A 27,576-nucleotide genomic window follows, 5' to 3' on the forward strand; every position below is an offset into this window, starting at 1 on the left:
GCCTCAATCTACCAATAGTCTTTTTTCAAAAGGGGGCACTCCAGCTTAGTCTGCCTGCTACCATTTCCAGCAAATTAGACATCTGTTTGTCCCTGACAAACAAACTGATTTTTTTCTTTTTTTTATTAATTTATTTTGATTTATCAACAATCACTTCCATAAGCTTTTGAGTTTTAATTTTTTTTCCCTCTCTCTCCCACCTTCCTCCCCAAGATGGCTCACCATCTGATATAGGCTATACATATACATTCCTATTATACATGTTTTCACATTAGTGATGTTGTAAGGAAGAATTAAAACCAATAGGAGGAACCATCAGAAAGAGGAAACAAAATAAAACTAACTGATTTCTAACCAAAATTCTTCAGGGACATTTGTTTGTCCCTGAAAGATTTTAGTCTCAAATCATTCTTACCCATGTTGTTGTTCATCCTTGTCTTTGAGAATTCCAATGGCACGCTTTCCTGCTTGGTTCAGTTTTCTCGTTTCCTGATAATTAAGAAACTGTCCACTTCACCAAATTCTGCAATAGCTTTTAATTAACGATCAATAGACAAACATTTATTAAGCAGGCACTATTTACCATTGGGATACAAATACAAAGAATAAAACAATTTCTACTCTCAATATTTTGATAATGAAAACCTTGGCTTTGAAAACAAAGGTATTCCTTACTACAGACTAACATATGAGTGTGGTTTTTTAATCAGGCCACAATGTCACATCATGGCAACTAAGCTGAGAGTTTTTACCATCTTTTCCCTGGTTTCTCGTGTGAGAGCTTCTACAGAATGATAATCAACACGGCTCAAAAGCTTTTTAGGTAACTCTGTTGAATCTAACCATCTTCCACATAGCTTCCAAAACCACAGATCTGACCATGTCACTTCTCTACTCAAAAATCTTCAATAGCTCCCTGCTAAACACAAAATCCTTAGCTGACATTTAAAACTCTACACAAATGGGTCCCTTGAGAGGTAACATAATGTATTTTTGTGAGTCAGGAAAACCTGGGTTTGAATCCCATCTCTGGTATTCACTAACCATGTGATGCTGGACAAATCACTTAAACTCTCTTGGACTCCATTTTCTCATCTGTTAAATCAGGAGGTTGAATTCAGTGACCTTTAAGGTATCTTCTTGCTATAAATCGATGAACCCATGATCCTACCTTTGCAGCTTTATTACATATTATCCCCTTCAGGTCCTCTTCATTCCAGTAAAAGTAATCTGCTTAACTAATCCATAATGTTCATCTCTCAGCACATGCTTTTGTACCTCATGTCTGGAAAGCTCTTCCTCCTCACTTCTGCATCATCAAATCCCTAGCTTCCCTCAACGCCCAGCCCATGTGCATCTCCTACATAAATAAGGCCTCTCCTAGTCCTTCCAGTTGTTAGTAAATTCCCCCTGGATTAGATTGTGCTGGTAAATATTTAATACCTTGTTTTCCAGGGAAAAAAAGCCCATACAATATACTTTTAAGTTTAATATGCATTATTAACATTTTCTCTATTACTTAAAGTCTAAGATGATCAACAAAACAATAAATCAAGTTGTGATTTGTAGTATTTGACCATTTCCATATACATATATGTGTGTGGGTATATATAATATACATGTATATGTGTATATATGTATGTATATATGTATATGCCTACGCTTCCAAAGTGAAAAGGCTCACACCGAAAATTTAATAATTGGTGGTCAGGAGCAGATTAGAGCTGGCTCCAGCATGGTCCCTCTCTGTCTCTGTCTCTGTCACTGTCTCTTTCTGCCTCTCTCTCTCTCTCTCTCTCTCTCTCTCTCTCTCTCTCTCTCTCTCTCTATATATATATATATATATATATATATATATATATACACATATACATATACATATGTATATATGTGTATATATATATACACAAACATACATATGAGTGTATATATGTGTATATATATATACACAAACATACATATGAGTGTATACACACACACACACACATACACACACATATATAAATATCCCTTCAGTAGAATATAAGTTCCAAAGAGCAGGCATTACTTTTTTTTTTAATCTTTGAATTCCCAGTACCTAGAATAGTGCCTTGCACGTAGTAGGTGCTTAATCAATGTCAGGTAAATTGTTGAATCAAATTGAATTTTCCAAATGATTAGAAATATTTTTTTTTTGCAACACTTTGTAGTTTCTCAGCAGCATGACTGAATAAAATAGATTAAACAAAACTATACATATTATGAAACGCTACTTCATTTCATTGGCAGTAGGGAATGAACAAGCCTCATTTTAAGAACATAACCTTCAAATCTTGGAGTAATTCCAAGGCCTCTAAATTTGCCAGAGTCCAATTCTATTGATGGAGTAGCTAGGTGGTGCAGTATTGACACTGGGCCCTGAGTCAGGAAGACTCATCTTCATGAGATCAAATCCAGCCTCAGATACGTACTAACTGTGTGACCCTGGGCAAGTCATATAACCCTATTTGCCTCAGCGTTCTCATCTCTAAAATGACTGGAGAAGGAAATGGCAAATCACTTTAATATCTTTGCCAAGAAAATTCTAAGTGGGGTCACAAAGAGTGGGGACATGACTGAAAACAACTTAACAACAACTACTAATTGTAACAAGTTAAGTGCTACCTGTGACCTCTTTTGCCTATGATCCCTCTCAGTGATTTCACTGGAAATTCTTCCCATGAATGGACTAAAAAGAGGGAGTCTCTAATTGTCTGGAGGATTAAAAAAGGAGGCTGTTATTCCAGCCATAAAAAAAGTCACAAACAATAGCCTTATTCTCTATTATTATAAAGTACTATTGTGTACAAAGAACTATTTGTTCTTCTCTCTGTTTACCAGACATCATTAGATCCTTATTCTACAAAAGGATAAACTGAGGCATAATAGAGTGATTAAAAGACTCACCCAAATGAGTCACAGAGGGAGACACCATGACTAGATTCTATGTTTCTTAACTCTCATCATAGACCTATAGGCAAGAGATGATGAGTGTTGTCCATTGGACTGAACTGTCCTGTGGATGGCTGGAGCTGAACAGAGCAGGTCAGAGACATCAAAGTCAGGATCAAACAGAAGTTTAATTTCAAAGTGAGGGAAACAGCTTGCAAGCAAGGAGACAGATTAGACACATGTGCAGGGGCCCCACCCCTAGTGGGGGAACCCACTTTAGTGTGGCTGAACCTTGACTTGTATGCTTGCAGCTAGACAAAGAGTCAAACAATGTAGTGTAGCAATTTTGAAGTTTAATATGCATTCTTAACATTTTCTCTATCACTTAAAGTCTAAGATGATCAACAAAACAATAAATCCAGTTGTGATTTGTAGTTTTTGACTTTTCCATACGTGGACAGGCACAACAGCAAAAGTGAGGCAAGGTTGTCTAGCAACAAAAAGTCCATTCATAGTAGGATTTCATGTCTGGGCCCGAGTTTAGGGACCATCAGTTGCAGAAGGTAAGTGCAAAGGATTGTTGTATGCCAAGCTCAGGGCACATCTTGCTAGCTGGGCCTTAGCTTTAGAAAAAAGGGTCTTTTCTGATATCTTGATGGCATTATCATCTGTAACTTAAAGACAGATATGTTCCATTATGTTTTTGCTTTTGTTTTTTTTGGTTTTGTTAAGGCAATTGCGGTTAAGTGACTTGCCCAGGGTCACACAGCTAGTAAGTGTCAAGTGTTTGGTCTAAGGTCGAATTTGACTCAGGTCCTCCTGACTTCAGGGCCTGTGCTTTATCCACTGCACCACCTAGCTGCCCCGACAGATATGTTTATTATGACATAGTTTACATCCTTGTCCTTTTGAAAAGTAGGATGAAGCTTCAGTATTGAACCTGAATAATTGTCTAAGATAAGAAGGGATTAAGTAGCTCATTTACTGTAATACAGTATGAATTCTAGACATTTCTGTAGTATGAATGAATAAATGAATAAAAACATTTAAGTGATTACCATATTAACACTAGTGACAAGAAAAAAACCCACCAAAGTAACCCAGGTTAGAAAATCTTGGACTGGTTAATAATTGGAACCAATTCTAAAACTTGTTTTCCAGAGTCATAGATTAAGATGTCACCATGTTATTGCCATCACAGCTTTCTGCAGAAGATGTAAAACACTGTATTCTTTTCTAGCACAGATCTGAAAATGACATTAATATTTTCAGTTGCAAAAGAGATTTATTTTGAATTTCACCAAAACATAGCACTTTATCTTTATTCTGGTACTACAGGTGGAGAGCAGACAGCCACAAGACCAGAGCAGAGCTCTGTACAGTTAACACAGGGGAAGAAAGCACATTTCTCTGATCTCTGAGGGGTGTATCTGAGCAGCCACAGGACTTGATTAATTACCGGGCCACACAAGCTCCTTCAGAAGCTATGGACAGGGCAGAAAGATAGAGAGCCACAGGGAGCAGAGCCAAAGTTTGTAGCGTACCTGCCCACTGAGCTAGCTTTTTTGGGAATGAATTTTCTGCATATAAAAGTGCTTTTGATTGTCCACTGTGAAATTGAGACTAAGTCTGTATGGCGGTCAGACAAGTCTCTTGGACTGTCAGGAAAATCCATCTTGTAAAATCCAGAAGACAGATGGCTCACTTACAAACTCATTCCCCCAACCGTATTTGTAGGATCAAAGCAGGAAGAGACCTTAGAGCAGACCCGCACAACTTGGCAGTAGGTAGGGGCCGAAATTAAAATGGGCTAAACTTCTTTGGGCCACAGATGGGTTTTTAGCAACTCACTTTCTAAATAAAGGTATAATTAATGATTAAACTATTTTGCAAATAAACCATATTTAAAATGGGAAATTTCAATTAATATCAATTAATTACATTTATTAAGATTTTTTTATCATGAAATCACATTAATGTTAAAAAAATTACTTTGCTAAGCAGTATAAGTTTTAATACATTTTCCAGGTTTTCTTACTGTTTACATTTAGTTAATGGGACATATCACACTTCTTGTCAGCAATCTGTTTATATCATACTCTGGAATCATGTTTTTTATTTTTTTATTTATTTTTTGAGGCATTGGGGTTAAGTGACTTGTCCAGGGTTACACAACTAATAAGTGTTATGTATCTGTAGCCAGTTTTGAACTCAGGTCCTCCTGAATCCAGGGCTGGTGTGCTATCCACAGTGCCAACAAGCTGCCCCTCTCATATCTCTTCTTTCAAGACACGCCTCTTCTTCCTTTTTTTTTTTGTGAGGCGATCAGGGTTAAGTGACTTGCCCAGAGCGACACCCCTAGTAAATGAAGACATGCTTATTCTTTATAATTTTGCAACATTTACTTTTTTTTGTGGTTGTTCTTTCCATTTACATCGTAGCAGTTGTGGTATTGCTCTCTTGACTCTGATTACTTCACTCTGTATCAGTTCATGTATATCTTGCCATGCTTCTCCATATTCATCACATTCATCATTGCTTACAGCACAGTAATATTCCTCAGTGTGAGCTTAATGGCACTGTGGGCATTCCCTTTTAAGAGGGCCAGTGATTTCATTAGCCAAGGAACTCCCACTACAGAAACTCCCTCTGACAAGGAAGATAAGCAACCCTTTAACAATTTCTAGTTTTAGAGGGTTGGCAGGTTTAGAGGCCACTGAGAAGCTAAGCCACTTGCCTATGGTCATTCAGTCAACATCCATCAGGGACAGGACTTGAACCCAGAGTTTCCTAACTCCAAAGTTAGCCCTCTATCAACTCTCCAAGTGCTGAGTATATAAAACTTTTAAAAAAAAACCCAAAAAAACAAAGGTCCCTGTTCTCTAAGAGAGTAAATACAAATGTACACAAAGAAGGGTGTCTGGAAAGCCTCCAAAGTCCCTAATTTCTATTCTAAGAGAAAACATCCTGGCATAACAGTAGTAGTAATGCTACACTTGGGACCAGGAAGACCTGGGTTTGAATTCTCCCAGAGACACCTAACAGCAAGGCAAGTCATTTAACCTCTCTGAGCCTCAGTTTCTACATTTATAAAATAGAGAATAACAATAGTATCTACTTCAAAGAATCGTCATGAGGGTCAAACAAGATAAAAAATGTGCAATGTTTTGTAAACCTTAAAGCAAAATGTAAATACTAGCTATTTCTCAGGCCACCTAAACTCACCGTGGGCGTGTTTAGATCATTCACCCATGCCATAGTTGATTTCTCAGGAGCATCTCCTGGTCTGACTATACCTCTTGGGAAAGAAGCATCAGTGGTCCAGTAGAAGCAGCATTGGAAGTAGAGTCTGAGCTTTGATTCTTGCCTTTGCTACTAACTCCATGTGTGACTCTGAAGAAAGTAATTTCAATTCTCTGAGCTTTCATTTGTAAAATGAAAGAGTTGTATGAAATCAAGGGTTCTTAACCTGTGAACTTAGATAGATAGACAGACAGATAGATAGATAGATAGATAAAAAGATGGATGGATGGATGGATAGATAAACTATTTCAATATGAGGGTTATTCCAAAAGTCTTTAGTGCAGGTTTAAGCTATTAAAACTTAAACCTACACTAAGACTTTTATTAGACACTGTATGATTGGTTTCCACTGTAATCCTATTTTTTATTTTATCCTTCTCAAAAACGATTCTGAGAAAAGGTGGGTACCAAGTGATCCATGACATGAGAGGTTAAGAATCCCTGGACTAGATGATCTCTAAGGATCCAGTAGTAAATCCCATGCAGAGAAAGCCATCAGCAAAACAGGCCTCCAGCTCTAGGGAGAGCAATTCTGCTCCAGTAAGCAAAAGAGGCAGTCTTCTTAAGCTCTAACTCAGACCCTGTGAGAGGGAACCAAAGAAGGTTCTTTTAATTCTGCCATCAAGGGATACTCTTGGACTTGAAAAGAAAACTACACTTCCATGATCCCTATCCCAGAGTCAGCCTTTTTGTTTTCAGCTTGCATATTAGAGTACAAATTGGGGTGAGACTGATATTGACACCAGCCACCACTTGTTTGAATTTCATAAGCAGGCTGAACTAAACTAAAATATTCATGGTCTTCTCCCTCCCTTCCTCCCTCCCTCCTTCCTGCCTCCTTTTGTTGACTGTTTTCAGAAGCACTGTTATGTCCTTGTGAAGGACTCAGAGGGATAAATTACGCAGGCAGCTAGTTGATAACCAAAGTAGCAAGGGACTCAACGGGTAAAGATGGAAAGACAATGATGCAACAAAATTAATATGACAAGATTGGATTTTTTTCATTTCAGTATATCCTATTAATAGTCTTATTTCCTTGGCTATAAGGCCAGGTTCATACCAGAAGCAAGCCTGCACATATACATGTCCAATGAACTCCTTCACCCCCAAGAACAACAATAACAACAAACCTTGCATTTAATCTACAAAAAGGATCCTTAAGACGGAAACAGAAAGAAAAATGCTTCTCCTCACCAGTGAAACTCTAGAGATTCTTCCCTACCAGATACAACCCCAATTTATCTACCTAGATACATTTTGTACATATTAAATGTAAGTGTTTGCCGAAGCTTTGCTCACGGTTCTTTTCTTTCACTACCTTCTCCTCTGGCATTCTGATCCACCACTGCACCTGCCTCTATGCAGAGTGTTCTTTCTAACCCTGACCTTCCTGCCAAATTCCAGACCTAAATTTCAAACTGCTTACTGGATATTTCTGCCCAGATGTCTTGTGGGCATCACAAAATTGAAATATTCCAGGTTAAAATAACAAACTCTCTTCCAAAATCTGTTACTCTTCCTGATTTCCATATTTCTGTTAATGGCATCACCACCAATCTCTCAGTCTGGCACGCTTAATGCTACATAACCCTTGCCAAATCATAGTAACTCACATTATACCGGGCTTTAAGGCTTTTTCTTTTTTGGTCTAGACCTATAATTTCATGATATAGGCAACTTTCCTCATTCAAAAACAGGGATAACAATTCCTATATTACCTCCCTGATAAGAATGTTGTGAGGAACAAATGAAATGATATATTAAACTGTTTGGCAAATTATAAAACTCCATTTACATGTCAATTCTATTGATTATTGAACTCTGAATCATGACTTTTTTGTTGTTAAGGCATGTTAGTCTTGTTTGACTCTTTATAATCCCATTTGGGGTTTTCTTGGCAAAGATACTGGAATGGTTTGCCATTTCCTTCTCCAACTCATTTCACAGATGAGGAAACTGAGGCAAACAGGGTTAAGTGATTTGCCCAGGGTCATACAACTAGTGTTTGAGGCTGGATTTCAACTCGGGTCTTCCTTACTCCAGGCCCAGTGCTGTATTCACTGCACCATCTTGTTCTTGACTCTGAGAAACTGCATATAGTGTTTCCATTCTGGATGCTCTACTAGGCTGGGCAACTCTGCCTTTAGAATAGCATTTTCACTGCTACCATGAAAGCTCAGGCACTCATTACCTCTTTCCTAGACTTTCCATTCTCCACATTTTAGCAAAGATATTGTGGTGTGGTGAGATTGTCTAACTTCTCCAATTTGTTCCCCACTACCTCATTGTATAGATTATCCTGGTATATATTCTCCTTTTATGCTCTTGGAAATTGTATCAAAGGATCTGTAATTTGATCTATTGTTTTTTTAGCTCTGAGCTCACAGCCAGATATGGTAGACTGGCAAATATCTCCCTTCTTTAGGGATGCTCTCCCTTCAAATGCATTTCCTCCCAACTGAATTTCCAATAAGTATACCATGACTAGCCAAAGCCTATTTAACACTTTACAAAAACAAATTAAATATTTAAAACAAATAAAAAGAGGCTTTCCTTCCCATGCCAAGATGGAATACTCTGTAGCATTTAGATTATAAATTTAATAGATTATAGTGTTTAACATTCCTTAGGGTTAATTATACTGCTCAACTATCCCAGATCCCATCACCATTGCAATGTAAGCTATATCATAGATAGGCTGGATAATTTTTTAGCACCCCAGGAAAAAAAACCACTTCTTTGTTTAGGCAATATACCCACAGTCAATAAATGGCTGAGTAGATAGAATGCTGGACTTGGAGTAAGGAATACCTGAGTTTTTGAATCCTGCCTCATACACTTACTGCCTGTGTGATCCTGGGCAAGTCGCTTAACTTCTCTCAGCCTCAGTTTCCTCTTCTGTAAACTGGAAGTAACCACAGTCCCTATCTCCCAGGGCTGTTGCAAGGATCAAATGAGATAATATTTGTAAAGCACTTTGTAAACCTTTTAAGTACCACATACAGGCCAGAGCATTCTGTCCAACTGTATGCTTAGACAATTCTGTATTACCTCACCAGTTTAGGCCCTTAACAGGGAAAGGAGATAGATGAGGATGTCAGGTTGTGAGGCAATAATTTAAAGTACTCACTGTCTTTCACTTAAGTCATAGATGAAGCAGACTACTATTGTGACTTCGAGGCAGTGGCTTGCTAGAGCTAGCAGTAAAGGCTCAAGGGAGCCATGTTAAATTTTCATCATGAGCATTTACATGTCAGAAAGGCAAACCAAATCAGGGCTTGATTTATTGTTTTGTTGTCTTGTTGTCTATTATTTATTGTCTAGACTTTAAAAAGTGATGAAGAAAATGTTAAGAAGGCAGATTAAACTTAAAAGTGTGTCATGTATGCATTTCCTCCCCTGGAGAGCTAGTAATTAAACATTTACCAGCATAACCATGCTTCACAAGCTTCAAAAGACCTGTCAGCCCAAGTATATTTCCCTAATTGGTCTTCTGATGTTTCATATATCCAGCATTAGTCCTCCCTTTGGGTTAAGGCCAGGAAAGTTCCATTAAAATCCAACCGTGTGTGAGCTAAGAGGGGTAATACATTAAGGCAAAGCAAGCATGTATTAAACACTTGTTATGAGCCAGAAACTATGCTAAGCACAGATACAAGCAAAAGGACAGTTTCTGCCCTCAAGGAAATTACATTCCTTTTTTTTCCTTTGGTGATCAATTCCATTTATATCATATAAAAACTGGACAGCACAATCACCCAAAACTAGAAATCTTGATGCCCCTTGGGGAAAAATAACAAGTGGCAATGTCATTATATCATAATTAAGCCAATAAATCAAACGGTGACTTTTTGGATACCTCCATCCTCCAATTCTACAGTGTACATGCTGGATCTATTGGAGTCAGCACAAGAGTTTAGGGCCTGAGCAAGGCAGATTTTTAGGTACCTATTTTGAGGAACTTACATTCTAATGGGAGACAGATAACACACAAAAGGGGTAACTGGGTCCCTCCCAAAAATAGAGACCTTGGAAGAAATCCATCAATGAGAGAAAGGCATGGAGAAGGGATGTTCTAGGATGAGACTAATGTGGGGATACAATAGCAAAGTCTAGAAAATTAGAAGCTGAGGCCAGAAGGGAAAGTGTGTATGCCCTGAGAGAGGTAATATACCACACTGTTATCTGACATTAACACCTTACTGTGAATTAGTTTGTTAGATTAGCTTGCAAATAGCAAAACACTGAGCAAAAGGAATACCAAAAAGGTACATTTTAATGGGAAAGAGGCTGTCAGCAAAAATTCAGAGCACTGGGTCACTTTCATGGGTATAGATTTAAAGCTAGAAGGGATATTAAAAACCACCTATGCCAGCTCTTTCATTTTACAGATAATGAAACTGAAGGCTAGGGAGGTTTGGTAAGTTGCCTGAAATCACATGGTATTTATAAGCAGTCCATTTAGGGTTCTAGGGACTCTAGTTATTAAGGGGACTGAAAGAGAGCATTGGGGCCCTTCAGAAGGTTGGAAGAGATTCTCCCTCCTGCCCAACCCTCACAAACTTTGCTTATTTTAAACTTCGCTAATTTTGCTTACTTAGAAGAGGAATATGTGGTATAGTGGGAAAAGCCCTAGACCTGGTTTCAGGTGAGAATAGGTTAGAAACTTCCCCCAAATATGCTTACCAGATGCAGGACAATTGGCAAGACTTCTCTCTAAGGCTCAGTTTGACCTTTTCTGAAATGGGAATGATAATACCTAGCACACCTACATCAGAGAGCTGTGAGGATCAAAGGAGAAACTACTGTGTTAACCAAGGAGTAATCTGTCAATACCAGCTGTTATTAATAACATTTTTTCCTAGGGCCTTGTATAGTAAGTGCCCATATGTACAGTATAAACAGCATAGATACAGGTTGTATCTTGTAATAAGCTTACAGAAGTAACAAATTCTTTTCTTTCATTGAAATTTCATTGTCATAAATAGTGTTAGTTTGGGGGAAGGCTTGGAATTCAGCTACTTCTTGATCTGAGGAGCAATAAGAAATGCTAACATTTTTCCCAAAGTCTCTTCCCTTTTCTACCATCCCTTGAGCTTTTTATTAAATTTTCTATTGCCTCTCCAATCAAGGGATCAAGCCAAATAAAGATTGGTGCTTTTGAAACTCAAAAGAAGCATTTATTCATTAAATTAGGCAGATTCTGATCTGTCTGGAAAAATTAGGTATGGCCTAATTTGACTGTCTGCGGAGGGATTAAATGATTTCTCAAAGTTCCCTTCCATTCCTATGGTTCTGTTAATTTCTGATTCAAACTTAAATTAGCAAGAGGAATGACTGACAAAATTATTGTATGTGAATGTAATGAAATATCATTATGCTATAAGAAATAACAAACTGAGGGAATTCAAAGACATCTGAGAAGATTTGTATAAACTGATACAACGCCATCAATCAACCAGTATTTATTAAATGCTTTCTATATACCCAGACACTATGCTAAGCACTGGGGATATAAAGACAGACACAGGCCTTGCCCTCAGGGAGTTTATAGTCGATGCAGAGGTGTCAAATACATCAACAATATTCCCCAGTGGGACTGAAATCAATATCACAAGATCACACAGGTATGAAACATCACAGGGAGGTTTTTAATCCAAAGTCACCACTTTTCCTCCTCTACAGTGTTACAGAACTAAAAGAATTATATAGATAATATATATTTTGTATTTACATAGATTTTATAATATATACATATATTGTGTGTGTATGTGTACATATAGACTACAACAGTGTAAACGAAAAGATCTTTAAAAGCTCTTTGAATCCTAAGGAATGAAAAAACCAGTCCTGGGGAAGAAATAACAAAACCTATGTCATCCTTGATGGCAGCGGTAGGGATGCTACGAAGACAATGCTGTATATGATGTCAGACAAGGTTTCTGTATCTGGTGTTTATACTTAGTTGTTTTTCTTGGTCACAAGAAAGGGTTTGAGTCAAAGGAGCGTGGAAAATGACCATGATGTAACAGCAAAAGGTTAGATAAAATGTATTTTAAAGAAACAGGCGGCTGCTAGGTGGCACAGTGGATAGAAGGTTGAACCTGGAGTGAGGAAATTTGACCTGAGGCACTAGTTGTCTAGCTAGACTAGCGGGCAAGTCATTTAGTTTTGTTTATCTCAGTTTCCTCATCTGTAAAATGAGCTGGAGAAGGACAAACCACTCTAATATCTTTGCCAAGAAAACTCCATGGAAGTATAGTTCACCAGGGCACAATGAATTGGACAAGAATGAACAACACACTTTTAAAGAAAACAAAATGAGATCAATCATTATTTTCTGCTTTTTTGGCAAGCAGATATTACAGCAGTCATCCTAAACTCAGAACAGAACATATGCTCCTTTCTATGCTCCTTCTATTAGTCAGAAGACTGATTCATCAAGTACCCCATGGCAAAATCACTATGATTCTTCAAAGATTTTTCAGGTTTTCTTCTGTAATTCAGTCTGCTATTTCATTCCAGTTACAAATGAACATCGGTATAACGGCTGTTGCATTTAACAAGGAACTCAGTCCTGTTCAGAAACTCTTAATAGACAAGATCAGAGGACATAATTCTAAGAGACAGGCTGCTGGAGGACCTACTGCTATTCCTCCAGAATACCAGCAAAATATGAACAGATAACTTTTCTTTTCCTTTCTTTCCTTCTGTCTTTCCCTCTTCCTTCTTTCTTCTCTCTCTCTCTCTCTCTCTCTCTCTCTCTCTCTCTCTCTCTCTCTCTCCTCTCTCTTTACCTTCCTTTCTTTCCTTCCTCTCATATTTTCTTCCTTCTTCATTTTCTTACTCCTTCTCTTCCTTCCTTCTGACCTGATTCCACTACTGATTAGCATGGGAACTTTGACCTGGACCATTTTCTAACCTGGACTGGTTTGCATCTCCTTAGGCAACTTGGTGGCCCCCGGCTCCTAGGGTCTCACTATACTGATGCTGAACTTAGTGTAGATACCCAATTGACATAGTCCAGTACAGCTCAGAACCTCTAAGCTCAAGAGATCTTCCAGCCCAAGCTATCCTGGTACCTGGGATTATAGGCATATACCTCCAAGCCCACTGACAGGGAACTTTTCAAACTGAAGCCAATGTGTGGGTAAAGCGGACACGAACACATTTCCAACTTTCCAACCTTCCAACACTTCCAAACTTGAAGACCCCAAGTTTGAAGAGGTATCTAAAAATCAGATCTAAGGAGAAGTTACAAATTAATTTTAACTGTCTAGTGATTTATCTTGAATAAGGAGTATGACTAAATTGGAATTTCACTTAAAAAAACAAGATGGTTTTACACAAGAAGAAAGTTTTCAGTTTTAAAAGCTATTTGTCTAAGATTTCTAGATGTGTCTTACAACCAATATACCTGACCCAATCTGCAACCAGATTAGCCAGTGAAAAAGAAAATACCCTTGCCAGATCAAGTTGAAAAACAGGAGTTCCTAGTTCCTGAATAATGTGTAAGCTTCCCTGGACAACTTTACTCCTGGCCTTTGTTATTTTGTATCCTTTGTTCTTAGCTTCTTTAAAAAAAAGGCCCTTGTTGCTTTGCTTGCCTTCTTAAACCAAATACGCAACAGATTGCTTATAACCCTGACCTAAATTCAGTCCAAACTCTTGGGTACAGGACTGACTGATGCAATTAGTTTCTAAAAGGGAAGTACTTCTTTATATAGATTCCATAGGCCTTGACACTTCCTAATTTCTCTGTACAAATCATTGTGCCATTTGTATGTTCGAGTGCACATTTTATGAATGTGTAAGCATTGCTACATGCAGCTATTCTGGAATAATACCAGTACCATCTTTAAAATCTATGCCTATATCTCTGCATGCCAGGGCTGTCTCTCTTGAAGAGAAATCAGGAAGGATAAAGACAAGGAAACTCTTCAAAATAAAAGTGATACTCTTAAGTATCACCCTGTATATCACTCTGTATCCATATTCACTCCATCCCAACTTGGGAAGGAGTGAAGATGGATACAGACTTCTTGGCAAAAGATTTGGGTATGCAATGATGTTTGGCAGACCAACCATATGACTTAACAAAGGGAGGTTATTTGCTGAGTGTAAGATGGCTACCATCATTTCTAGTTACCAAATAAGCAGGAAAAAATGGCAGCAATATTGTGCTGGTGTTAGTACGCGAGGTTGGTAAATCCAAAGCACATTTCCTAGTCCTGAATTTTTTCCAACTTCCATGTTTCAGAATATTGATTATCTTTCTGGAACTGATTAAGTGAGAGCTATGGTGCTAAAGAGTTTAAGTTTCTATATTTAAAACCTAATGTGGACAAGATTAGTCAGAGCCCTGATGATTATACTCTGTTTCATGGCCTCGGCCTATCCCTTTAATTAATTTAGTTGTTTGCTTTTGGGGGGGGGGGGTTTGGCTAGGCAATAGGGTTGTGACTTGCCCAGGGTCACACAGCAAGTAATGTTATGTGTCTGAGATCAAATTTGAATTCAGGTCCTCCTGAATCCAGGGCCAGTGCTCTATCTGTTGCGCTACCTCGCTGCCCCATCCTTTAATTAATTTAGGCCAACCAACTCTTTTTTTTGGGGGGGTTGAGGCATTTGGGGTTAAGTGACTTGCCCAGGATCACACAGCCAGTAAGTGTCAAGTGTCTGAGGTCACATTTGAACTCAGGTCCTCCTGACTCTAAGGTCGGAGCTCTATCCACTGCGCCACCTAGCTGCCCCCCAACCAACTCTTAATGACATGCTTTTGGGAGGGGTAATGGGGCAGCTGGAAGAGTGAAGATGGATTGGACAAATCCATCACCACTATAGGAAAAATAATATGAAGACTTATTGTTGAGCATTTAATATTTTGTTTTCCTGCAGAAAGGCCAATACATTTAATTCAACTTGTGAATGTCAGCAAAGTTACTTTTGTGGGTGAAAAATTTATATTCCTTTTCTTAGAGGCTGACATTTATATAGCTCTTTTAGATTAAGAAGGTGTTTTGCGTATATCATCTCATTTGATTCTAAACACAATTCTGTTTGGTAGATGCTGTTAGTATACAAATGAGACACGGAAGCTCAGCAAGCTCAGGTTATTTCCCCATGAGCGCTCAACAAGGAGCCGAGTGACGCTAACCAGAATTCTAGCCATGCTTCATCCTTGCTCCTTTTCTTCCTTTTGGAAAATCAGGAACACAAGCAACTTTTGTGGAAAACAAAGCCAAAAAAACCATTGCCCTGTAAAACTATTCACAAATATGCCAAATTCTCTTTCACAGCTGTTGAGTCTAACATTCAACTTGAGTTCTATTTTTATTTTCTAACTTTATTTCATATAGGTATTTCCATGGATGGACAGAGTTATTCTATAAACTATTCTATAGCTTAATATGCTATAGTTTGCTAAGCAATTCTCTTATTCTTCGTTATCAACCAGATTTTCATTGTCACCAATAATACTGCTGTGGACACTTTATATAAATTACATTTTTGTCCTTCTGATTCCCATTTCCTTCCCCTACCCCACCCCAACAACTTGGGGGAAATATTCCCAATAGTGAAATATACTGGGTTTTGAAAACACTAACTTGAATCTGGAAATTGAGATGTGAGCCTGTGATGCATTGACATTCCACAAAAGTAATGAAAGTGGAGTGGGGATACCTCTTCACAACAGAATAGTAACCATTCCTAGCAGTTGTATAGTGCTTTAAGATTTACAAAGCACTTTACATAGATGCTTTATTCATTCTTCTCAATTGCTCTGTGAGGTAGGTGCTGTTATTACCCTAACTTTACAGATGTGGAAACTGAGATTGAGAAAGATTAAGTGACTTGCCCAATACCATATAACTAGTAAATGTCTAAGACAGAATTCAAACTCGGGTCTTTCTGATTCATATTGTTGCCTCCAAAACTTACTGGCTATTTGACCATACATACATAAATCACTTATCCAATCCAAGTCTCAGTTTTTTCATCTGTAAAATGGGACTGATAAAATCTTTTAGTATATACTTCATAGGATTGTTCTGAGGATCAAAGGAAACAATGTATAGAAGAAACTTTGCAGACTTTAAAGTTCTATGTAAGTTGTCAACTATGATTATAATAGATGGTATTGAAGAGTCACAAACTTAATTGCCCCATGGATAATTTGGTGATGAGCATCTCTCAACTTTCCTGGATTGGTGCTCTGATGGCAGACAGCTGATCTATTATGTGACCTGTACTTAAGCTCTTTCAGGTTGGTAGAACTTTCTGGACTTCATAATTCTTTGGCATAAGACTTCAAGAACCAGAGTCAACTCCATACTTCAATGAAGCAGCAAAAGAAGAATTTGTAAGTGGTTTCTGATTGACGATTCCTATGTATATGTGCATTTTTATAGTACCTATTCCTACGGGGCTCATATTCTCTGTCCTCTGGACTTCTATGGCATTAGTGTATCCAAGACTTACTTGGGTTGTATATGCTATCAATGATTATTATCATTTTATGTACATAACTTGTTTCTTCAGTTAGATTTTAAGTCCCTTGAGGGCAGGGACTAGATTAAAAACAAAACAAAACACCAACTACTTTGTATCCATAGCACTTACTGCCTTGCACACAGTAGGCACTTCATGAAGGTTTGATGATGGTACTCTACTTCCACCCTAAAGTATCAAGTATAATTTAAATAAGTGATAATTACCAAGAATCCTTTAATGGTTGGATAGTATTACCAGTCTCAGTAGTTTTTTCTCCCATTCTTTAATATGTTTGTATATAATATCATATTTTATATTGGACATATATTATATATAATATTACATATATTTTAAATATATACAATATATTATATAATATACATATTAAATATATGATATATTATTACATATTCCATACAAACTCTGAGAGTCCTTATCCTAATTTCCAATCAAATGCCAAGATGGGCTAATAGAGGGTGGCTACTCTTCTCTTAGGGTTATAGAAGTACCCCTGAGGGGTTGCAGGCTTTTTGGCTTGAGCCTGCATTCTGGTATGTTCTCCCCAGTATGTATGGGAGTTTTGTATAGTATTGATCCTATATAATTAATTCACCCAGTGATTAGCACACAGATATCACTTAACTAATTAACATCAATTACAGTTAATGAAGGATATTTACTGAAGACATATAACAGGAACCAAATCACAAAAATATCCTCTTCCAAACCAAGGACACACTTTCCCCTTGACCACTTCAGTTCTTAGGCAGAATGGGCTGAAACCTAAAGCTGTTACTACAAAACATTAATTCCACCATTCCACCATTCCACTTCCAAATATAGAATAACTGTTGGATGAGTGATGCTCTTGCTACAGAGGAAACCTCAGCTATTAGGCTGATCCACTTTCTGGGTGGGGTCAACAAAGTTGTTTCCCAAGGTTGTGCTGGTATATAAGACTCACCTGCCAGAAAATGTTGGTCTGGACTCATCAAAGGTCTCTGTTCCTCCAAACTTTGAAGGTCTCACAAGGCCATTCCGTGTCCAGTCTTTCTAAATTTAAAAACAGGAAAGAATAACACAGCACAGACAGAAGCAACAGTAGAAGTCTGTGTTCACAGGCCATGTGTTGACTCATGTGAGGAGGATGATAGGCCTCTCTCTCTACTCAGAGATTTATACCACGTCTTTCTTCTATTACCACCAGCAAAGAGAGAGATTGACTTGCCTAGCATGTTCACTCGGTTCTGGTTCAGCAGCTAACCAAAAGGCCTTTTCTTTTCATTATTTATACATATGTACACACACACACACATATGTCTAGATGTGTGTGTGTGTGTGTGTGTGTGTGTGTGTGTTTAAGAGGGCAGAAACTAGCCACAGAAGGCACGCACATATTCTGAAGTGGTGAGCTCCATTCAGCATCATCAGATACATCCAGAAGCAAACTCAGCATGCTCCCAGGAAAGTACCTTTATTGGCCAGCAGTCCCCTACTTACATATGCATGTGTGTATGCATGCATGTATGAATATATAAACGTATATATGCATGTGATATACATAACCATGCATACATGTAGGTACATTTACATAACCCTTCCTTATGACAAAGGAAAATATAGAACATGTGTATATATGTATGTGTGTGTGTGTGTGTGTATAAAATCATAGATTTAAAGTTGTAAGGGACCTTTGAAGCCTTCTGGTTCAATTCTCCCTTTCATTTTCCAGATGAAGAACTGGATAAGATAAGCAACTTGGCCAAGTTCACACAGGTAGTAAGAAGCAGAGTTGGAATTTGAATTCATGGCCTCTGATTCCAAATCCAGTATTCAGTATTCAGCTTATAAGTATGCATGTATGTATATAAACATGTATATGAGGCAGCATGGTACAGTATATGTGTATGTATGTACACATATTTCCTTTGTCATAAGGTAGGATTCAGTGTTGAGAAGGTAGCTGGGAAATGACTATTATTTCAAAAAAAAGGCAACAATAAAAGAATTTTTCCCATCCATCTTTTCTAGGCCAAATTCTCCCTCATGACAAAGAAAAACAATTAAGCAAAAAGTCTAATGCAGACTCCATGTCTAACCATTTTTACAATATTCTTTTTTTTCTAATAGCTCTCCACTCCTTTGCCCCGAAGGAGGAAGTCTATGTCATTCTCTCTTTTCTGGGACCTTCATTGATTTTTCCATTATTCAAAGTTCATCAAGCTTTTAGTGACGTGTTCCTTTACACAGTTGTAGTTACTATCTATACTATTCTCTTGGTTCTGCTTGTTTACGTTATCGTCAATTTATTCAAATCTTTCCACATTTCACAGTAACTTTTTAAAAATTCTTCCTTTTACTGCAAATAAGAACTACTTATAAAATATATAATAATAGTATGATAATAATGTTTTGTTTACATTGTGCATTAAAGCTTACAAAGCTCTTTCCAATGACCCTACAAAGTAGGAAGTACAAATATTATCCCCATTTCATAGATGAGGAAAATAGAGCTTAGAATAGTTGAGTGACTTGCCCAGGGTCACACAATAACTGCTGAAGCCAGGAATTGAATTTAACTTTTCTAATTCCAAGGAAAGAGCTCTTTGACATTTGGTAATTTAGTGACCCTGGGCAAGTCACTTAACTTTTGTCTACCTCAGTTTCCTCATATGTAAAATAAGGATAATAATTGCACCTACCTCCCAGGGTTGTTGTAAGGATAAAATAAGATAGAATTTGTAAAACCCCCTGCAAACCTTAAAGTCCTGTGTAAATATTATTAATCAGCATCATCATCATTATTATTATTTCCTTCCTCTGATAAATATGCTTTTTGCAGAGAATTAAATTATACTGAATGTTCCTTGAGAACAAATCAATCAGCTAGGATTTACTAAGCACCTACCTATCCATGGTCTCTTTTAGTAAAGGCCAACTTTTGACTTTCAGAATTGTAGAGGGTCCTTTTCTTGGACTGAAATGGGATGATTTATGGGACCAATCAGCCAGCAGGTGGAGCTATAGAGCCAAGGAGGTAGAGAGTTCTCTACCAAAAGGTAGAGAAACTGGCTAACCACTATCTGGGAGAAAACTGGTTCATATAAGAGCCCAGTCACAACAGTCTCAGGCAGGTAAATATCCAGGAAACAAAACCAGAACTAGTACTGAGAATTCAAGTCAAAGTAGAGAGGCAGGGACTGTACCATCAAGACTTTGTTTTCTGTACCTGATTGTCCCCGAAGCATTTCAAATTCAACGTGGTATAATGAATAGGATATTGGACTGGAATTATAAAGACCTGGGTTTTAACCTTGCCTCATTATCTGTGGGACTCTAAGTAAGTCACTTAACATCTCTGTGTTCAATGAGGAGGTTGTACCTAATAACCTCAAAGTGCCCTTGTATCTCTAAATCTATGACTCTATGGTCACATGTCCAAAATTAAATTTATTATCTTTCCACCCAAACCTGCCTTTCTTCCTAATTTTATTACCCCTAGGAAGGTACCATAATTCTATTCACCAACTTTGAAGTCATCTTCAACTCTTGCTCTCTCCTAATAGACAATCAATTACCAAATCTTGTCAATTATGACTCTCCACCATTTCTTGCATCTGTCTCCTTTTCATTCTTTAGCACAGACTAACTTAATTCTGGACCCTTTTGTCTAGAATATAGCAATAGTCTCTTAGCTGATCTCCCTGTATTCTCTCAAAAATATCTCTTCCGTAGCTGCCAAACTGATGTTCTTAATGAGTGGTCATGTTCCTCTGCTGTTTAAAAAGCTTCAGTGGAGAAAATAGTGATAACTAGCATTATATAATGCCTGAAGGTTTGCAAAGTACTTCACGTTATCTCACTTAATTTCCACAACAACTCTGTGAAATAGATGCTATTATTATCCCAATTTTATAGATGAGGAAATTAAAGCCAAGAAAGGTTAAGAGATTTGCTGAGGGTCACAGAGCTAGTATTTGATGCAGAATTTGAACTCAGATCTTCCTGATTCTAATTCTCTATCTACAGTCCACCTACCTGATATGAAATGGCCCAATCACTCTGGAAAACCATTTGGAACTGTACTCCCAAAGTGATTAACTGTACATACCTTTTGGTCCAGCAATAATATTACTACGAGTATTATACCCCAAAGAGATCAAACAAAGAGGAAAAGGATTCCTATGTACAAAAATATTGACAGTATCACACTTGTAGCAAAGAACTGGAAATGAAGTATGTGTTCATCAATTTAGCTGACCAAAAGGGGAAAAAAACCTTTATGGTATGTAATGAATATATTCTAGACTAGTAAGCTTTACTTTGTTGTTAATTTAGACTTTTTAAAATTCCTTAATTTTTTTAAATTAATTTTTTTTAGTTAAATCTTTCCTCCCTTTAGGGGTACAAATTATATTAGTGAATTAGTGGGCCTTACCTTCTCTCCCCTCCCATTGAAAAAGAAAGAAAAATGAAATTCTTATTAAAAATATGCACAGTCAAGCAAAGCAAATTGCATGTTTCATTACAAATCCTCTGGAATCACTGTTGGTCATTGTGTTTATCAGAGTTCTTAAGCCTTCCAGAATGTTTGTCTTCACAATATTGTCATTTTATCAATTATTCTCCTGGTTATGCTCACTTCACTCCATATCAAATCATTTAAGTTTTCCTAGGTTTCTCTGAAACCATTATTTCTTATAGTACAATAGTATTCCGTAACATTCACATACCACAATTTGTGCAGCCATTATCCAATTGGTGGGTATCCTCTTAGTTTCCAGTTCTTTGCCACTGCAAAAAAAAAATGCATATATGGGTACTTTTCTTCTTTTTAAAAAAACCTCTTTGGGAGTATAGACCTATTAATTTTTGTTGTTTATACTTCATTAATATCTTGACTTGTGCATAAATTGGATTTAAGTGAGGCAGAGATGCACAAAGTCATCATCCTCATTCTCTCTTCCATAGTCATCAAAGTCCAGTGAGAAAAGCCAAGACAACTGGCTAATGGCTGAGGATTCAGTGGATGACCTTGGCATCTTTTTCTTTTCTTTCTTTTGCGAGGCAGTTGGGGCTAAGTGACTTGCCCAGGGTCACACAGCTAGTGTCAAGTGTCTGGTCTGAGACTGGATTTGAACTCAGGTCCTCCTGACTCCAGGGCCGATGTTCTATCCTCTGCGCTACCTGGCTGTCCTGATGACCTCAGCATCTTCAACGTCTGACTAAGCTGTAAGTGTTCCACAATACCCTCCATGGGAACAAATTGTTCTCATCTGCCCATTCCACCAGGGGAGGCCTTCACAGGCTTTAGGGAGACATCCCCCTAACTCACTGACAGGTTTAGCCCTCAATCTGATTTAGCCCATCTGGTGGAGATGCTTTTACCAGGGTGTGGCCACTACACATGCCACAGCTTCTTGGAGACACAGGTAAGAGTTGGGTAAAAGGTGAACACCAAAGGTGAATGAGTAGCTGTGAAAAGGGCTCAGCAAACAGTAGAGGTGATAATCTTTCCTCAACACCCCATACACCTCATGGTACGTAGTAAGTGCATTAATAAATGCTCATTCTCTTCCCTTTCTCCCCTATTACTTTCAAACTGATGAAGCAGTGATAAGCTTTTATTTTTTTAAACCCACAATGGTGGTGAGGAAGTGTTATACTTCTTATGAGCTAATAGTTCCCTTTAAGATAGATATCTGTAAAACTCATCAGAAAGCCCAGCCAGTTCCTCACTCACCAGGATTCTGTGGCTTTTGAAATGAGCTGGGCAGCCATCTAATCTAACAGCAAATTAGCTGCAAAGTCTGTATTTCCCTTTTCTGCTTTTCCCTCTCAAAAGTGGGCAACAGAGAGCAACAGGAGCCTCACAGGCTTTACCTCTCTCAAACTGTAAGTGAGCCTTCCAATGAGCTACATCCTTTATCCATCCAATCAGGAACCAGCCGTTGGAAACTTCTTATCATCTTACTTCTTCTGGCTAGATTCATCAAACAGTTCCATCAGAGAGGACAATTCAGTCCCCTACTGAGCGCTACTCCACTGTTTGGCTGTCCATTTTTTGCTGCAGTCTCCTGATACTCAGAGACTCACTTTTCCCTTATGAGGTTAAAAACTCATAATCTCTCCTTATCTATGAGTTATTACATCAATATCAGTTAAAAATTATCCTATAGTCTCCAAAATAGTAATCTGGTTTATCATGTTATGAGTTTTGACTCTCTAAGTCAGAGGTTTTAACCTCAGGTTCCATCTGAATTCATCAACTGCCTCCAACTCTAAGGAATAGATTTCAGGGGTTTCAGGAATATGTTTGTAGGGAAAAAATTACACCTTTATTTTCACTAACCTTATTGAAATTTAGCATTTCATATAATTATTTAAAAAATATTATTCTGAGTAGTGTTCCATAGGCTTCAACAGACTGCCCAAGGGGTCCATGACATAAAAAATGTTTAAAACCCTTCCTTTCAGCCTTAAAATACAATTAGTCAATCAACTAGCATTCATTAAGTGCCTACTGTGTGTCAGGAAAAAAAAAGGGTTCCTACTGTGATGGAGCACTAAGATTAAGGAAGACTGGGAAAGACTTCTTGCAGAAGATGAGGACTTTAGCTGAAATTTAAAGCAGTCCAGGGAAGCTAGAAGGCAGAGAAGAGGAGGAGGGAGAGAATTCTAGCCATGGGAGACAGCCAGTGAAAATGCTCAGAGAGGGGAAAGGGAGGATCATGTGTAAGGAACTTAAGGAGGCCAATGTCACTGGAGTACAGAGTATGGGGAGGGGAATAAGGTGTAATAAAACTAGAAAAATAGCAGGGGGCAAGGTTAGGAAGGGCTTTGAAAGCCAAACAGAGTTTTATATTTGATCCTGGAGGGAATAAGGAGTTTATTGAATAGGTGATGGTGCAGGGTGGTGACGGGGATGGGGAATGGGTCACTTGGTCAGACAGACACAGGCTTTAGGAAGATCAATTTGACTACTGAGTGAAGGATAGATTGGAGTGGGGAAAGACCCAAGGCAAGGAGATTAGCCAGCCCATGATCGTAATAGTCCAGGCATAAGGTGATGAGGGTGGGTCTATACCAAAATGGTAGAAGTGTCAGAAGAGAGAAGGGGGCATATACAAGAGATGTAACAAGAGTAGAAACATCATCTCATGCCTAGACTATTACAATTGCCTCCCTGTTGGTCTCCTTTCCTCAAATCTTCCTTTACTCCAATTCATCCTCTCTTCAGCTGTCAAATTGATCTTCATAAAGCCCAGGTCCCACTATGTTACTGCCCTATTCAATAAATTCCACTGGCTCTCTATTAGCAGTTAGGTGGCAAAGGGGATAGAGTGCTGGGCCTGAAGTCAGGAAGATTCCTCTTTGTGAGTTCAAATCTGGCCTCAGATACTTCCTAGCTGTGTCACCCTGGGCAACTCACTTAACTCAGTTTTCTCATTTGTAAAATAAGCTGGAGAAGGAAATGGGAAACCACTCTAGTATATTTGCCAAGAAAACCCCAAATGGGGTCACAAAGAGGCACACATAACTGAAAAATAACAAGGAGAAGTTCTCATATGCCTCCAGGATCAATTATGAAATCATTTATTTGGCTTTTAAAGTCCTTCATACTTGGGCAACTCATTGGATGTGGGTGGGAGAGTGAGGAGTTGAGGATTTCACCTAGGTTGGGAGCCTCGATGGGGAGTATCAATCCTCTTAACATTCAGTGTCTCTGAAAACTTCTTTCAAACATATATTTTATAAGATTGTTAATAAATAAAAGTTCCTGGAAAACTGTTTATCGATAGAAGGGACATTAACATACTTCCATTGGTATATACCTAGTGAATATCAGTTCAGAACTCAGGACAGAAAGACTACATCTCATCCTAAGCCTTCATCTAATACTCTTCCTCCATAGACTTGTTGACATAGAAATTTACCCTTCATCCATCTTAACACCTCCTCCTGGCCCCAATATTCCTCCCTATTTCTCGAAGTGGCAGTCATTTGTATATAGACTTCAGTTGTATACAGTCTTCAGTTAGATACCTTCATCCTACACTAGGCTTATGACCTATAAATGCCCCGCGTGCCACTCAGGGAAGGAGAGAGATTGGAGGTAGAGCTGGTGGTGATGAATTCTCCTGTTAATTTCCTTGTAACACCCTAAGATGTGCTAGACATAGCTTGTATAGTCCTGAGAGAACTGGTTGATAAATTCTCAGTGTGAGCATTTACACCTTAGAAACTGGCAAATGTTATAATTCAGGGCTTGGTTTATTGTTTTGTTGATGGTTTAAGCTTAAGAAAATGATGGGAAAAAATGTTAATAATGAAGATTAAACTTTGAAGGGTGTCTGGTTTTCAGAGAGTTGGTTGTTAAACCAGCACACCCTTGGTTACATCCACCATTTTTGAGAAGCACTGCCTAGTTCTCCTCAGGGATCATTCCCTTACCCATGCTAGATCTCACTTTTTTACAACTAAGGCTGAATGACCATGACCACTTATCAGGGATGTCACAGAGGGGATTCCTATTCAAACATGGGTTTGACTAGATGGTCTTTCCCTTCTAGCTCTAAGATTCTGTAATTCTTTTTTAATTAATTAATTAATTACTTAATTTTTAGTTTTCAATATTCACTTCCACAAGATTTTAAGTTCCAAATTTTCTCCTCATCTCTCCTCCGCTCACCCCAAGACAGTATGCATTCTGATTACCCCTTCTCCCAATCTGCCCTCCCTTCTATCACTCCCCCGTTTCTCTTATCTCCTTCCCTTTCTATTTTCCTGTAGTGTAGGATGATTCTGTAATTCTGAACTAGGCTAGTATCCATACATGAAATATGTCCTTATTCCTGCCCTATGCCAGGTATCCTAGGAAATATTTTCAGTAATCTTGTAAATCTTGAAAAGAACATTGATCCCAATTCTCCTAAAACAAAAACAGCTTCTTACATAAACTCATCAAATTTACACACTTTACATAGTATCTTGTAGTAAATTGCTGCCTCCATGACTCATAGAGTGTTCTAGAGAAATAAAATAATTTTTTTGTACAGCTTCCAAAAAGAATAGACTGCCTCCTAAGGAGTAGCTTCTGTGATGAGATATTCTGACTCATCCTGCTTTATTGTGAGTTTATTTAATGCTGATTAACATTCTATAATTTCTCATAACTAGGGACTATTTTGGTCTACCTTTTACAACTTAAGAATTTTGGTGATTTGATTTTGTTATAATTCACTTATCTTCAATAGACATAGATTGACAAGTTTATTCTTTGGAGACCCAGCAGCAGATAAAACCACATTAAGGTAGTGAATGTTAAATGGACCTATAGGAGCCATGCTAGGGGGCCTGTGTCTAAAGATCCCTTGGAAACATCTGGGGACCAGAAGGATATGGTATCCTATGGCTTAGGCCAGGGGTGGGGAACCCAAGGTCTAGGTCCTCAAGTGTGGGCCCCTTTGACTAAATATGGATTCAACAAAGGGCTGGACTTGAGGACCTAGAGGACTACATGTGGCCTTGAGGCCTCAGCTTCCCCACCCCTGGTTTAGGCTTTTTGGGAATGATGAATTTCTTGGATGCCTCCAGCTATGTGGTGGCCCAGGGCTGAAAAGATTAGATTTCCTGAAAGGTCCATTGGTCCTCCTCTGAACCCTAAAAGCAACAAGTGCTATTTCAGAAAAGTGTTTGTTTCATGTACAAATTTGATAAGCATGCCATCTTGACCATTATTCAATAAAAAAAAGTTAAAAGGTCCTATAAAGAACAATTGAAAACCTCAGAGGCGTTGGATTTAGAGGGAATAGAGTGGCTATCTTCAAGAAGGTAAAAGACTACCTTAGGTAATAGCTTCAGAAATAGCTGAGTCTGTAAAAAAAAAAAAAATCTGTGACTTTCTGGGTGGTAAGATGTGACTCCAGAGAGGTGGAAAGAATTTATTGAGCTGGTTCTTCAGCAGCTGGCCACCTCTGCTTTTTTTGTGTTCTTTCCTGATCTTAGGTGAATGCATATCCTTACAACAGAGACAACAAATAGAGATGCAGACAGCATGTAGCCTGCAAAGCTCCCTGGTGTCACACAAAACAGATTAAGATGTAATTGGGAAATATTAACCAAAAAATACGGAGGTATCCAGCTTTTTTTTCTTTTTTTGGCTGGGCAATGGGGTTAAGTGACTTGCCCAGGGTCACACAACTAGTAAGTGTTATGTGTCTGAGACCAGATTTGAACTCAGGTCCTCCTGAATCCAGGGCTGGTACTCTATCCACTGCACCACCTACCTGCCCCTAGGTATCCAGGTTTGGAGGTAATCTTGTGACCTTCAAAATTCAAGGCCTTGGGTCCCAGGTATTAGAGCTGGCTTGTGGAGAGAACAGTTGGTTTGGGCAGATACAGGAGTAGATACAGCATCTGAGAATGAAGTCCAGAAGAAACTTGGATTTGGAGGGAATGATAGTACAGACTCAAGGTGAAATGTAAAATACCTATTCAGCAATCCTACACACAACTTTATGTTCTGCTATCTGACTGACCAGTCCTCCTCATTATCTTTTACAGGATCATTATCTATAACTCACCCGCTATACATGAGTGTACCAGAAGACTGTCCTAGGCCCTCTTATCTTCTATTATGGGGTGTTCAGGGAGGACCAGCAGCTCTGGTGTGAGGGCTTACCAAGCTTTTTTCAGGGCTACTCATCCACCTTTGGTGTCTACTTTCACCCAACTCTCATCTGTGGCTCTAAGAACTTGTAGCATGTGCAGCAGCCACATCCCATAAAACCATCTTTGGCAGACAGGCTAAAACAGGTTGAGGGTAACTGACAGACTCTCAAACTAGTCAATGAGTTAGGGGGATTC

The 27,576-nt window shown here is 38.3% G+C and overlaps 1 long non-coding RNA gene across 6 annotated transcripts in view; it reads right to left on the minus strand.

Annotated features, from left to right (window-relative positions):
• The window catches only part of LOC144454426 (uncharacterized), a 95,636-nt gene that overhangs the window by 11,742 nt on the left and 56,318 nt on the right, over positions 1 to 27,576 (minus strand). Inside the window, exons 3-5 of one of the 6 annotated variants that reach the window (XR_013482766.1) lie at positions 26,997 to 27,126; positions 21,441 to 21,501; positions 17,672 to 17,760 (exon numbers count right to left, since the gene is read on the minus strand). This is a non-coding gene — a long non-coding RNA (uncharacterized LOC144454426). Of the gene's footprint in view, positions 1 to 415; positions 533 to 3,079; positions 3,585 to 4,175; positions 5,269 to 17,671; positions 17,761 to 21,440; positions 21,502 to 26,996; positions 27,127 to 27,576 lie in introns of those variants that run through there. The other 5 variants (XR_013482770.1, XR_013482769.1, XR_013482767.1 and 2 more) reach the window with 5 other exon arrangements.

Source organism: Phascolarctos cinereus, unplaced genomic scaffold (genome assembly GCF_003287225.1).
Source record: "Phascolarctos cinereus isolate Bilbo 61053 unplaced genomic scaffold, phaCin_HiC Scaffold_726;HRSCAF=1367, whole genome shotgun sequence".
NCBI classification, from domain to species: Eukaryota; Metazoa; Chordata; class Mammalia; order Diprotodontia; family Phascolarctidae; genus Phascolarctos; species Phascolarctos cinereus.